The sequence below is a fragment of the Miniopterus natalensis genome, chromosome 2 (genome assembly GCF_054644295.1).
Source record: "Miniopterus natalensis isolate mMinNat1 chromosome 2, mMinNat1.hap1, whole genome shotgun sequence".
In the NCBI taxonomy this organism is placed as follows: domain Eukaryota; kingdom Metazoa; phylum Chordata; class Mammalia; order Chiroptera; family Miniopteridae; genus Miniopterus; species Miniopterus natalensis.
Window position 1 is genome coordinate 108593478 of NC_142082.1, and position 13690 is coordinate 108607167.

A 13690-nucleotide genomic window follows, 5' to 3' on the forward strand; every position below is an offset into this window, starting at 1 on the left:
GCAGAGATAATTTTTCACTTTTAATTCAGTAAATATTCATTAATACATATATTGATGGCTTGTAATGTCCCAAACATTACATGAAGTATAGAGCATACAGTGGTAAACCAAAGATGATCTTTCACTGAAAGAGCTTATTATCTGGAGCATACATTCTCAATGGGCAAAAAAACCTTAGATATTACAATGGTCTGTGGCACTCCAAAGAGGCACAGTACATAAACAAAGCATAGAGGCGGGGGAGCAATTAGGGGAAAAAAGTGTCTAAAATGACTTCTTAGGAGGTCAGTCAGGGAAGTAGTAAGGTCGAGAAAGCTGATCTAGGGGAGGAAAAATAAAAACATGAAGAGAATAAAAGAAAGCAACCAGGAAGGAAAAGTGGAATGGTGAAAGAGAAATAGGAAAGGAGGGGAGAAGAGATGAGAAAGAAGATAAGTGAAATTTTAAGAAGACAAAAATAGTTTTGTCTACCACTGAGCCTTATAACTTTTTTCCTTGACCATCTGAAATACAAGCTTATTTCCTCTTACATTATTCCTGGCTCTGGCGACAAAGTATTAAATGTGAAAAGCAATATTGGAATGCCTCCTTCTTATTAAAATAAATCCCATATTTTCAACATTTTTCATCTCATGGCATACATAGACTAATCACTAAAATTCTCTGGCACACCAAAAAGTATAATTTTTTGCTGATCTGACCAAAAAATAAGTATTATTTTGATTGATTTATAAAATAATAAAAATGATAATAATAATAGTAATAATAGTAATTACCTACCTTTTTTGCTCCAAAGTGACTTTTTGAAAAATCAGGTGCCTATACTTATATATAAGGATTTCTGGTACCAAGAATTAACCAATCCGATGCAACCTTATTATGAGATGTGACAAGTAAAATGCAACTCTACTATATGACCTATATATTTATGGTTCAAGGCAGGGCATTCACACTGAACGGCTATTGTTGTCTTGGCTGTTGTCATTTTTAAGAGGTCAGTGCCCCTGACTAAATAGTCAGGTATTGCATGTTTTAAAAATTCTTGTGGCACACCAGTTGAAAATCGCTGTCCTATAGCATTTTTTTTCTTGCTCAAATACTCCAAATGTCCTCACTTTTTCTCATTTAAAATTTAAACTTGTAAGACAATTTCCTATTAGGTTCCTAAGGACCCAATTTTTCCACTAATTTGTAATATGAACTTTGTTAGCTCTGCAATATCAAAGCCTTCAGTTTTCTTTCTTTCATTTATTTGACATAGCAGACCAACCCATTTGTTGTTGTTGGTAGCTTATCAATTTCCTGCCGTTTGAATTTATCTCAGGACCATATACTTTGCTTTGAGCATGAATGTACCTCATAACTTTCTGATTATGAGTTTGATTTCTCAGGTATCTTGATATTAGGAAGAAAGTAACCTTGCTAGCAGACATTGCTTTTCAGTTAATAGAAATGTATCATCTTTATCAGCACTTTTAAATATTTATTTTATTGTGGTATAATAAACATAGAATAAAATGCCCACATGAGATTTTTAAAAACTTTATTTTTTAGATGTTTTAGGTTTACACAAAATTGGGATGAAGGTACAGGGATTTCCCACATACCCCTACTCTACACATGCATGCATATCCTCCCCCATTATTAACATCATTCACCAGACTAGTACATTTTTAAAATTTTTTACCAAGGATGAACTGACATTGACACATCATACTCACCCAAAGTCTATAGTTTACTTAGGGTTCCCTCTCAGTGTTATGAATTCCAAGGGTTTGGGTAAATATATAAAGACATACGTTCACCATTATATCATACAGAATATTCTCACTGCCCTAAAAATCCTCTGAGCTCTGCCTATTCATCTCTCAGTCCCCCTACCCCAACCTGTTTTGCCTTTTCGGATTGGCTTCTTTAACTAGTAAATATGCATTTTTTAAAGTTTCCTCTATGTCTTTTCATGGCTTGATAGTTCATTTTCTCTTAGTGAATAATATTCTATTGTCTGAACATACCACAGTTTATCAGTTCACCTGCTGAAGAATATCTTGGTTACTTCCAAGTTTTGGCAATTTTAAATAAAGCTGCTAGAAACATCTGTGATTGCTGAGTCATACAGTAAAAGTACATATAGCTTTGGAAGAAAACACCAAACTGTCTTCCAAAGAGGCTGTACCACTTTGCATTCCCACCAGCAATGAATGAGAGTTCCAGTTGCTCCACATTCTTCTCAGCATTTGCTGTCCGTGTTCTAAATTCTGGCTATTCTAATAGGTGTGTAGTGGTATCTCACTGTTATTTTAGTTTGCATTTCCCTGATGATTTATGATGTGGAGCATCTTTTCATATGCTCTTCTGCCATCTGTATATCTTCTTTGGTGAGGTATCTGTTAAGGTTTTCAAACTCATTGTCATAAATTGTTTTCTTATTACTGAGTTTGAAGAGTTCTTTGTATATCTTGGATAACAGTCCTTTGTTAATTGTGTCTTTTGTAAATATTTTCTCCCAGTCTGTGGTTTGTCTTCTAATTCTCTTGACATTGTCTTTTGCAGAGCACAGTTTTTAATTTTAATAAAGTCCAAATTTATCAATCATCTTTCATAGACGATGTCTTTGCTGTATCTAAAAAGGCATCATCATATCCAACGTCATCTAGGTTTTCTCGTTATCTACCAGGAGATAGTTTTGCATTTTGAATTTAGGTCTATGATCCATTTTAATTTGTATGAAGTATGTGTAGGGTCTGTGCCTATAACCATGTTTGCATATGGATATCAGGTTGTTCTGGCAGTTTGTTGAAGTAACTATTTTTGCTTCATTGTATTGCCTTTGCTCCTTTGTCAAAGAGCAGGTGATATATTTATAGGGGACTATTTCTGAACTCTATTCTATTCATTGATTTGTCTGTTATTTTGCCAGTACTACACTGTCTTATATCTTTATAGTAAGTGTTGAAGTGGGATAGCATCAGTCCTCCAACTTTGTTCTCATTCATTTGAGTGAGTTTGACAACTGTATATAGCTGTTATATTCCTGTGAAACCACCACTCAGGACAAAATATAGAACCCAAATCACTCCAGAAAGTTCCCTGTATCCCTCTTGTCACAGTTCTCTGCAACCTCTTTTGGACTAAATTAGTATTTTTCTTGTTTGGATTTCATATAAACAGACTCATACAGCATGCATTCTCTTGTGCCTGGCTTATCAAAATATCTATGAGATTTATCCATCTTGTTAGGTTTATTGACGCTTCCTTTTTATTGCCGAGTTGTATTTCATTGCAAAAATATATAATTTGCTTATCTATGCTCCTGTAGATGTACATTTGGGTTGCTTCCAGTTTTTAGTTATATGAATGTTTGCTTTAAATATTCTTTGTATGAATCTTTTTGTGAACTTACATTTTCATTTCTTCTTGGTAACTAAGAGTGAAATTGCTGGGTCATGAGTAGGGTAGATGAAAGTTTAACTATAAACAAACTGCCTAACAGTTTTTCAAAGTGAGTATATCATTTTACACTCATACAAGCAATGTATGAGTTCCAACTGCTTCAATTTTCCGCTATTTGCTTTATTATTACTTTTTGATTTTAGCCACTTTAGCCCACATGAAATGGAATCTCCTTTAGGCTTTCATTTCCATTTCCTTGATGACTAAATATGTTGCACAACAGTTCATGTGTTATTGGTCATCTTTTTAGATAAATTTTAGAATTATTTCATTTCTCAGGCTTTTGGATAAGATCAAATATAGAATTATTTTGTCTTTGTTTTTAAAAAGGCTGTTGGAATTTTGATAGAGATTGGGTTGAATCTAGAAATCAACTTAGGAAGAATGGACAGCTTAGTTTTTTCCTCCTATGACTATGACATATTTCTCTATTTACTTAAGTCTTCTTTAATTTACTTCAGCTATGTTTTGTGGTTTTCAATAGAGGTCTTGTACACCTTTTGTTATGTTTATCCCTAGGTTTCTGATGTTTTGGATACATTAACAATGGTGTTTTCGATTTCATCTCCCAATTTTTTGTTGCTTGTATAGAGAAGTAGAATTGATTTTTGCATATTGACCCTGTATCCTAGGAGTTGCTAAATTAATTAGTTCTAGTAGCTCCTTTGTGTATCTCATAGGCTTTTCTATGTATACAATTATGTTGCCTGTAAATAGTTTTACTCTTTCCAATTTTTTTGATATAATTCACATGCCGTAAAATACACTTAAAAAATATATCCTTACCTGAGGATATGTTTTTCACTGGTTCCAGAGTGAGAAAGGGAGAGGGAGAGAGAAACATCCATGAGTTGCTTCCTGTACACCCCCTGAGGGGGGATTGAACCTGCAACCCAGGCATGCCCTGACCCGGAATCAAACCTGAGACCCTTCAGTGCATGGGACAACACTCCAACTGAGTCACACCAGCCAGGGCCATAAAACACTTTACTCAGTGTCTGGTTAAGTGGTTTTTAGTATACTCAGAAAGCTGTGCAATCATCATCACTATCTAATTTCAGAATATTTTCGTAACTTCAAATATAAACCCTGTACTCATTAGCAGTTACTCCCCATTATCCACATCCTTGTCCCAACAACTACTACTCTTTCTTTCCCTAGGATTTGCCTATTTTGGACATTTCATATAAATTGAATCATACAATATGTGACTTTCACTTAGCATATAATGTGTTGAAGATTCATACAGGAGGTAGCATGAATCAATACTTCATTTCTTTTTATGGCTGAATAATATCCCACTGCATACATATATCACATTTTATTCATTTACTAATTGATAGGCATTTGTGTTGTCTCTACCTTTGGTTATTATGAATAATGTTGCTATGAATATTTATATAGAATTTTTGTGTGAACATGTTTTCAATTCACTTGGGTATATATGTATAGGAGTGGAATTGCTGGGCAATTTAACTGTTTAACCTCTTGAGGAATTGCCAAACTATTCCCAAAGCACCATTTTTCATTCCTGCCACTGGGCATAAAGGTTCCAATTTCTTCACATACTAACACTTATCACCCATCTTTGATTATAGATTTGCATTTTCCCAGTGATAAATGATGTTGATCATTTTCTCATGTGCTTATTAGCAATTTGTTTATCTTCTTTGGACAATCTACTCATACTTTGTCCATTTCTAAATTAGGTAGTCATTTTATTGTTGAACTGTAGAAATTTTATATATCTTGAATACAAGCCCCTTATTAAATTTAAAATATTTTCTTCCATTCTATAAGCTGTCTTTTCACTTTCTTGATACTGTTCTTTGAAGAACAGAAGTTTTTGATTTTGATAAAGTTCAATTTATGTTTTTTCCTTTGGTTGTTTTTGGTTTTGGTGTCACATCTAAGAAACCACTGTCTAATCCAATGTCATAAAGATTTATGCCAATGTTTTTTCCTAAGAGTTTTATAGCTTTAGCTCTAACATCTGGATCATTAATTAATCTTAACTTTTGTATATGATGTGAGGAAAGTATCCAAGTTTATTCTTTTCCATGTGGAAACCATTTTTCTAGCACTATTGAAAAGACTGTTCTTTCTGCCTTTGTTCACACCTCTGTCAAGTCAATTGACCAAAAATGTAAAGGTTTATTTCTGGCCTCTGAAGTCTGTTCCACTGGTTTATATAGCGTTATCTATGATTTTGAAAGTATTGCATTGTATTCATTACTAAAGTTTTGTTCTAAGTTTTGAAATCAGGAAGTCCAAGTCTTTCCAATCTTTATGCTTTTTGTTTTATTGCACTGATTAGGACCTTCCATATAACCTTGAATAGAAATGGTGAGAGCAGATATTCTTGTTGTTTCTGATCTTAGGGGGAAAAGACTTATTATTTTGCCATTATTTTTTTAAAAGATGATATATTGAGAAAGCTCCCTTCTGTTTCTAGCTTGAGTTTTTAATGCGAATGGTTTTGCATTTTTTCAAGTGATGTTTTCTGCATCTATTGAGACTATCACTTTGTTTTTGCCTTTTATTCTGTTAATGTGGTGAATTACACTAAGTTTTCAATGTTAAACTACTTTTCTTCATTATGGTAGCTTATCTTCTATATTGCAAGGTTCAATTTGCCAATATTTTCTTAAGAATTTTAAAGTCTATATTCATGTATTTAGGTAGAAGATTATGTTGGCCTCATGTGTTTGGAAGTGTTCCTTCCTGCTCTATTTTCTGAAATAATGTAGGATTGGTATTTTATCTTCTTTAAATATTTGATAAAATTTACTGGTAAAGCCATCTAGGCCTGAAGTTTTCTTTGTGGGGAGGCTTTTGATTACAAATTCACTTTCTTTAATAAATATTGGGCCATTTAGATTTTCTTTTTCTTCCTGTGTAAGTTTTCTTTTGTACTTTTCAGGAATTTGTTCACTTCACTGGACAAGTTGTTGAAACTATCCCTTTAATACCTGTATAATTCTATTAGCATTTTGGCTACATTAAAATTAAACTTTTGCACACAAAAATAAAGTAGATGACAAATAATGGACCAGGGAAAAAGAAAATATATAGGATAGAAAAAAGATGTGTATGTGTATACATATATATGGTAGGAGCAAACAGTCTAGTGACAGAAAAAGGGAATTGTGGTTCAGTGTGACTATCATAAAAGGCACACAGAGCACACAGAGTAAGATACCTAGCCCAATCTGGGGAATTGGAATCATGATGTCCAAGTGATGAGTTAGATTGTTCAACTCTAGGCAAATTAACATAATCAAACTTATGAATACTTAAAAAGCTGAGACTTAGATCTCAGATGTAATTATTTCACACTGGTTATCCAGCTGTGAGGGCCGTAGTCAATTGCCCTCACCTGGGCCCCAACCCCTTCACTATATCCTTAAAAAATAAAACAATTTAATAAAAATGATATATTCATTATTAAAAAATTCAAATAAGATAGAAAAGTTCAAAAGGTAAAAGTCACTTGCATTTTGGCCAACAGCCTTCCAGATCTTTTTGTATACTTACGTTCACACGTATATACATACAGTATTACTGTACATACTGATCTGTATTCTGCTTTGTTCCTGGGAAAAATATCCAACATATATGCTGTGAACACATTTTCATGTAGAGATTTACATCATTGTTTTTAATGGCTCAAGAGTACTCCATTGTATGAATGCACCATAATTTAATGTCTTAGCAATGGCACTTAAGTTGTTTCTAGAAGCACCTATCATAAAAAAGGGAGTGAGGAATATCCTTGTGAATCTGTTTTCTTTTAGCTCTTTTCCTTGGAGCAAACAACTTTGAGATGAGATTGTTGGGGCAAAGGTTAATACTTATGTTAAATTTTGGTAAATAAGGTTGTACCAATTTCAACTTCACACCAATAGTCCACAACAGTAATTATATTGCCATATCCCCGTCTATACTGATGAACAAAAAGGATTTGTTTGGAAGATGAACATCTTTTCATTTGTTTATTAGTTTTTCTTGTTTTAGGACTATCCTATTGCTGCTATCCTTTGCCAATTATTTCTTGTGTTAAGTTTTAAAATTGATATTCAATGAGTTCTTCGTATATGAGATTTTTTCCTTCTGTTTCCATATAACATGTATTTATTTTCTACTGATTCAGGATTTGTGCATAGAAAATTACAATCTTTTTTTTTTTAAGATTTTTTTAGAGAGAGGAAGGGGGAAACATGGATTGGCTGCTTCCTGCACACCCCTAACGGGGATCCAGCCTGAAACCCCCCGGCATGTACCCTGAACAGGAATCTCATAGGCAACCCCTCAGTGCAGGGGAAGAGACCCAACCAACTGAGCCACATTGGCCAGAGCAGGTTACAATCTTTATATGGTTAATTTTTACTGATTTTTTTCTTTTTAGTTTCTGTTTTGTTTCATATTTAGAAAAGGCCTGTGTTCAAGATTATAAAGATATTCTCCTTGATTTTTTAATATTTTTATGTTTCATTCTTTAACTTCTTGACCCATCTGGTACTTATTTGAGAAAGTAGATGTAAAGTCTGTCCCAAATCGTTAGTCATTTTCAGATCTTTTTCCCACTGACCAATGATTTGTAATGTACACTTTACTGATTACCTCTGAGGCTTCTGGAGTCACACTGCCTGGCTTCCACACTTACCAGTAATGGCCTTGGGTAATGCTGTAAAATCAAGGTGATAATTATAGGGTTACATAAGATAACCCGAAAAAGTGCTCCAGTACTTGACAAGTGCTCAGTAAACGTGATCCGTTACTATTAAACACTTGTATATACACAGTTTATTTCTGGATTCTGTAATCTGTTCACTGATATATCTCCCATATCTATGTGATCCATCCATTAACACTCATTACCCAATTCCATGTCACATTTAATGGCTCCTCTTTGCTCATTTCAACAAAAAACGGTCATATCTCAATTGCCTTTTTCTTTTATCTTTAAAATTGCTGAAGCCTTTTTCTTTTTCAGCCTTTATACAAGCCTAGCTCAGCTGCCTTTCCAATCCCAAAGAGCGCCCAAAAATGTTAACCTAGGGGGTAAAAATAAGCTGTGCTTCACAACGTAGTGAGAATCAAAACCCAAACCACGGCACTGACCAACCTGGAGGAGGGGATGGTGCCTACTTTTTCTACCACCTATTCTGAAAGGCCGAAACCCTACCTTATTTCAGTCGTGGGCACACACCTGACGTTGTCAAAAGCTAGTCCCTTTCCTTCCAAGTCTAGTTACAGCCTGAAGACAAACAGTTCACAGCGTTACCCGCAGTGGCCCCGAACTCGAGGTAACTGCGAAGGGATGTGAGCAGGAGGCCGGGGTCGGGGCCTGGGCCTGACCTGGCCGGTTCCTCAGTTCCTGAGGGCGCGTCGAGCCTGCTCCCCACTCCTGGGCTGGCGTCGGGATCCATTAAATCCGCGCCCTCGGGGACGAAGGCGGCTCGGTGGCAGTACCCCCTTGGAAGAAGAAAGTGTAAAAAAAGAGAAACGCGAAAAGGGGGGAAGAACCACTGGGAGCAGGCCAGGGAGATCGGCTTCCCGCTCAGCCACGTGCAGCACTCTGGCTCCGTGAAGCAGGCGGCCCGCCGCGGGTTTTCCGTTCCCTCGGTTTAGGGTATCTCCGCGTCCCCCAACTGCCCTCTCCGAGCGTTGCTCCGGCTCCAATGTAGTCGCCGGGTAGGTCGTCGCTGCCGCCCGGCTCGCTAGCTCCACCCTCTAACGGCCTCTGGCCGCGGCGTCGGAGACGTCGTCGTGGGGCGGGACTTCCTGCTTCGCGCTCCCTTAGTTCTCGCGATCCTTACCACCACTAGGGGCTGGAGGGGTGGCGGGCGGCCGGCGGCGGTGGTATCTCAGCCAGACGTCGCTCCGGGTTGGCCCCGCACCGCTGAGAAGACCCGCCCACCGAGGTGGAGCGGGCTTTTCACGGCCGCCGCCGCCGCCGCCGCTGCCCTGCGCCCTGGGAGCCCTCCTGGATCCCTTAGGCTTCCTACCAGTCGGAAGCCCGAGGGTTGCGTTCGGCTGTCGTGCTCCGCCTCGTCAGCCTGCGCCGCGAGCGGCCTCCGGGACCTCGCCAGGCGTGGCGGGCTGGGCTGGCGCCCCGCGTGTGGGACGGGGTCCCTTTGCCCCAATGCCCCGGCGAGAAGAGTTGAGTGGGTGCCGGTGGTTGGAGCTGTGGAGGTGCTGTCCCCCGGTGGCGATCGTGGCCAGGACACCGGTCACTGCTCAGTTTTATGTCCGCACGTTGCTAGGCTGTGTGTGAGTCTGGTATGTACCCCCTTTTTATGGGGACGCTATCTTGTCCATATTTTGGGATGCTCAGTCTTTTTTGTTCAAAACTTGCCCTTGAATTATTTTTTTCTCGTAATGGAATTGAAGCGGGTGTTAGAAAAGTAGGCTGTGAGATCTGTTTTGTAGCCGATGCAATGCACCTGGAACTCTCGGTGGAGCTTATTGAGGCGCTCCTGAGCGGTGCTTGTATAGCCAATTTAGCAACTGGCTAAACATGTGCTGCCTCCAGTTTAATTTGTGATTAAAATGCTATGCTACTATTTTCCTTGACCCTGACGACAGTTTTAACAGTGATGTTGGCTGCCATTACAGAAATAATGTCTAGAATATGTAAGTGAGTGCTGAGCTTAAGTAGACACAGGTAAATCCTTAGTGGCCAGCTTTTGACCATAATAAATGTGCACTTAGCTCTTAAAAATGCCCACTGCTAAGTATTTTAAAAGTCTTTGGTCACATTAGTTGTAATGATGAAGTATTTCAGTAAAATTCAGAGAAGTCTAGGATAACAAGAAGCTTGCTCATGATTTCTTATATAGGATGTAGTTAGTAATGTGTTCAGACTATGAGCACAAAATACTTGAGTAGATCTAAACTGAGTAGGTTGTTAAAGCATTGCTTCTGTTACCAAGCAACATCTCCATAAACAAGTCTAACATTCAACTAGGATATAATTAAATGTATCTATCCTACAGTTACCTGGATTTGGAATTCTCCAAATTCATGGGTTTAGCCTGTAGGTGGTTACAGTTAATAGTCACCTTTTGTACTGAGGTTTGATTTCAAACTCATTTTGTTTAGAATTATTAGAATGCTTTAAATTTCATGCAGGAATCTGCAGAGAGTTGCAAATGGATTTGAGTTACCCTTTGGTTATTTAGAACAGAGTATGTTGGGTGTTCCCCTAACTTCCAATATTTTATAACCAGATGAAGTGTGCGGATGATATTCAGGAATTTTCTCAGATAATGGAGTAATACCAATTTAGGGTTACATAGAGCATTGGGAAATTGAAACACTGATTGTCCACAGGTGGTTTTTAAGCCTTGGTTTAGAGGATAACTACTTTTCTTCAGTCATTGAACTCTTAATATAATTTTTAAAAAAATCCTTATCACTTGAAGATATGCTTATTGATTTTAGAGATGGGGGTAGGGGAGAAGGGAGAGAGAGAGAGAGAGAGAGAGAGAAAGAAATAGAGAAATGTCGATCTGGGTTGCCTTCCATAGGTGTCCCAGCCAGGGATGGAACCCACAACCTAGATATGTGCCCTGACTGGAACCTGCAACCTTCAGTATATGGACAACGCTCCAACTAACCGAGCCACACCGGCCAGGGCAAACCCTTAATGATACAATTTGGATGGCAAATAGTTTTCAGAGCATTTTTCATGCTACTTTGAATGCAGTAACCTTTCAAGTATGTAAGCAAGTATGTGAGAACATTTGAGAAACTGAGAATAAATGATTTCTTTGAAATCAAGCTATTAGTAATGGGAATTAGAACTTGAAATTTACTGTTCTTTACATCCTGTCCTTACTGTATTTTACAAATCCGTAGACTTTATTTTAGTCCTCTGTCCCTTTTTTTCCCCATATGCTGATGCTGAAGTAATGAAATATTCAGGTTGGTCAAGACAAGCAGAGAAGAAAACAAATTAAGAATAACTGATGTTGTTTGGTAAAATTCTTAGTAATCAGATGTCAGCCTTTGTCATGGGAAATTCTAATTCAAGACGTTTAGAAGGTTGAAATCGTAACAGGATTAGTAAATTGTCAGAATTCTTTGTGTTTTCTAGGTGCTGTCTCTACCTAAAGTAAATAACATTTATTTTAAATTTGTCATACATAATGTATTGGGTTCAGTAATACATCTCAAGTTGTCTAATCTGTGTGTACTTTTAGAGAATGTGTATATATACTGTGTAAAAAAATTTCTGGAAGTACTCTTTCCTACTGACTGAAGTTCACATTTCTTAATCTGAACTCTTCAAAATCTCCTTGCACTCTGCCTTTTCAAGATTTGTTTTGTTTTGTTTTTATAGAAAACCAGTGTTTTGACCACACTGTCCTCCAAACCTGTTATGTGCTTTCTCTCTTCCTTACCAGTCTTCATGTCATTCTACCTACCTGACCTTGTTAGATAGGACAGGGGTCTCTCAAGGTCTGGGCCATTCTTATTAAATGCTATTTTTGCTAAATGTTAAAATGTAGTGCAATATGTTCCAGACCAGCTATAAAAGGGGACCTAACCCAATAATAAGTGTAGCCAGCTGAAATCAACATGTAATTGACCAAAGAGTGTAGTATAAGCAAGGGCTAAGACTCCCTTTGGGGAGGCAGAACTTTGGATATGAATCCTCTGTCTCCTTGCTGCAAGTAAATAAAAGTACCTTGTGTTTTTTACTAGAGCACCCCAAGTGGCGAGCCCCTTGAGTTCCTTAACAGCCTGATTTCTTCTTTACTTTCCTAACATCTAAATTGTACATTTTCTGTAAAGTTCAATTCCGCCATGAACTGTGTAAGGGAAGAAAAATTCTCTACCTTCTTGGGGTCTCTGGCTGGGCTTAAGAATTAAATTGAAATGAAGACCTAAAAGGTGACCAGAGCAGAAAGCTTTTATACCTTTTAGCAAACAATAAATTTGTGAAAAATTGAGAGGACAGAGAGGGGTTTGGGTTACGAGTAGTAAATTGTGGAGAAGTGACTAGGAATCTGTTTAACGTTTGTTTATACAAATTTCTGGGCTTTGATTCTTCATCTCTGGTGATAAGAATGTCTTTCTCCTTACAGAGAGGGTACCTTTCACATGGGAGTTTTGTCTCCTGCTTTCAGGAAGCAAAAGGAGGGTCGGAGCGCCCCTCTTGAACCTGATGTTTCTCCTGTGCTTTTAACTCAAAACAGTTAGTATGGTGAAGTGGCATATTTTGGGGTGACATGTTCTGAACTCCTTCACCTTCAAAATCCTATAATATGTATTTGTCAGTCATACTCACTTGATACTTATACTTTATATTGTATTTTTTAAAATCATTTTTATGTGTGTCTTACATTCCTAACTAGATTGTTAGCTCCTTAAGAGCAGGACTGCAGATCTCAATGTGCTGTATCCTTAGTCTCTTCCAAACAGAAGTTGCTGGATAAATTTTACAGATGAGAAATGTGCATTTCTACTCCTCCCCCCCACCTCAATAAAGTTGTGAAAATAAAAGTAAATCTTTGAGTAACTGAGATAGGAAGGACAACTGTAAACTATAAGAAAGGGGATTAATGAGAGGAGATTCATTGGGATCAGGAGGAAAAGGTTGTCTTCCTAGAAAGAGTGAATACTTGAGGATTTTCCATGACAACATCGCTAGCAAGGACTCCCTCAGGAAAGCCACCACTACTCCCAAGCGGACTTGGAGAGTTTGGTCAATTTCCTGTTCCTCCTTAGTACAATCTTCCTTTTAAAAATACTTCCCACCTCCCACCTCTCTTCTCTCCCCTCCCTCCCTTCTTCTATCTCTTTCTCCCTGGCTCCCATTTTACCTCTTTCCATTTTACTTTTTATCTGGTCAAGACTTAATTTATGAAATTATGTCAGTACTTTCATTTGGCCCTCATACATTATCAGTTTTCTTAAGTTTTATATTTTTCCATCAGGACACCTCTCTGGGTCATGGAGAAATCACAAACTGTGTAGTCTAGTACTACTTTTTTAGTTTAACAGATACAATCCAGGAAGAAGAAAATTAAGAAAGTCAGGAAGTGCCCAGTTATTTGCTTTCTATGTATTGTAACCTGTAATTGCTTTTGGATTAAAATTCATAAGAATTAGGAGGAATCTAAACCTAGCCATTCCCTTTTGGAAAGTGCCTATCACCCTCAAATTATGTCTTTAAATAAATTCTAGGTAATTTTTATAGTCTTGCTGTAAGTCTTATATCTGA

At 37.5% G+C, this 13690-nt stretch overlaps 1 protein-coding gene across 1 annotated transcript in view; it reads left to right on the forward strand.

Annotated features, from left to right (window-relative positions):
* The first annotated feature begins 9445 nt into the window (after positions 1-9445).
* The window catches only part of CEP83 (centrosomal protein 83), a 100957-nt gene continuing 96712 nt past the window's right edge, over positions 9446-13690 (forward strand). The window contains exon 1 of the mRNA XM_016215233.2: positions 9446-9738. The gene's annotated coding sequence lies outside the window, so the exon portion shown is untranslated. The remainder of the gene's footprint in view (positions 9739-13690) is intronic.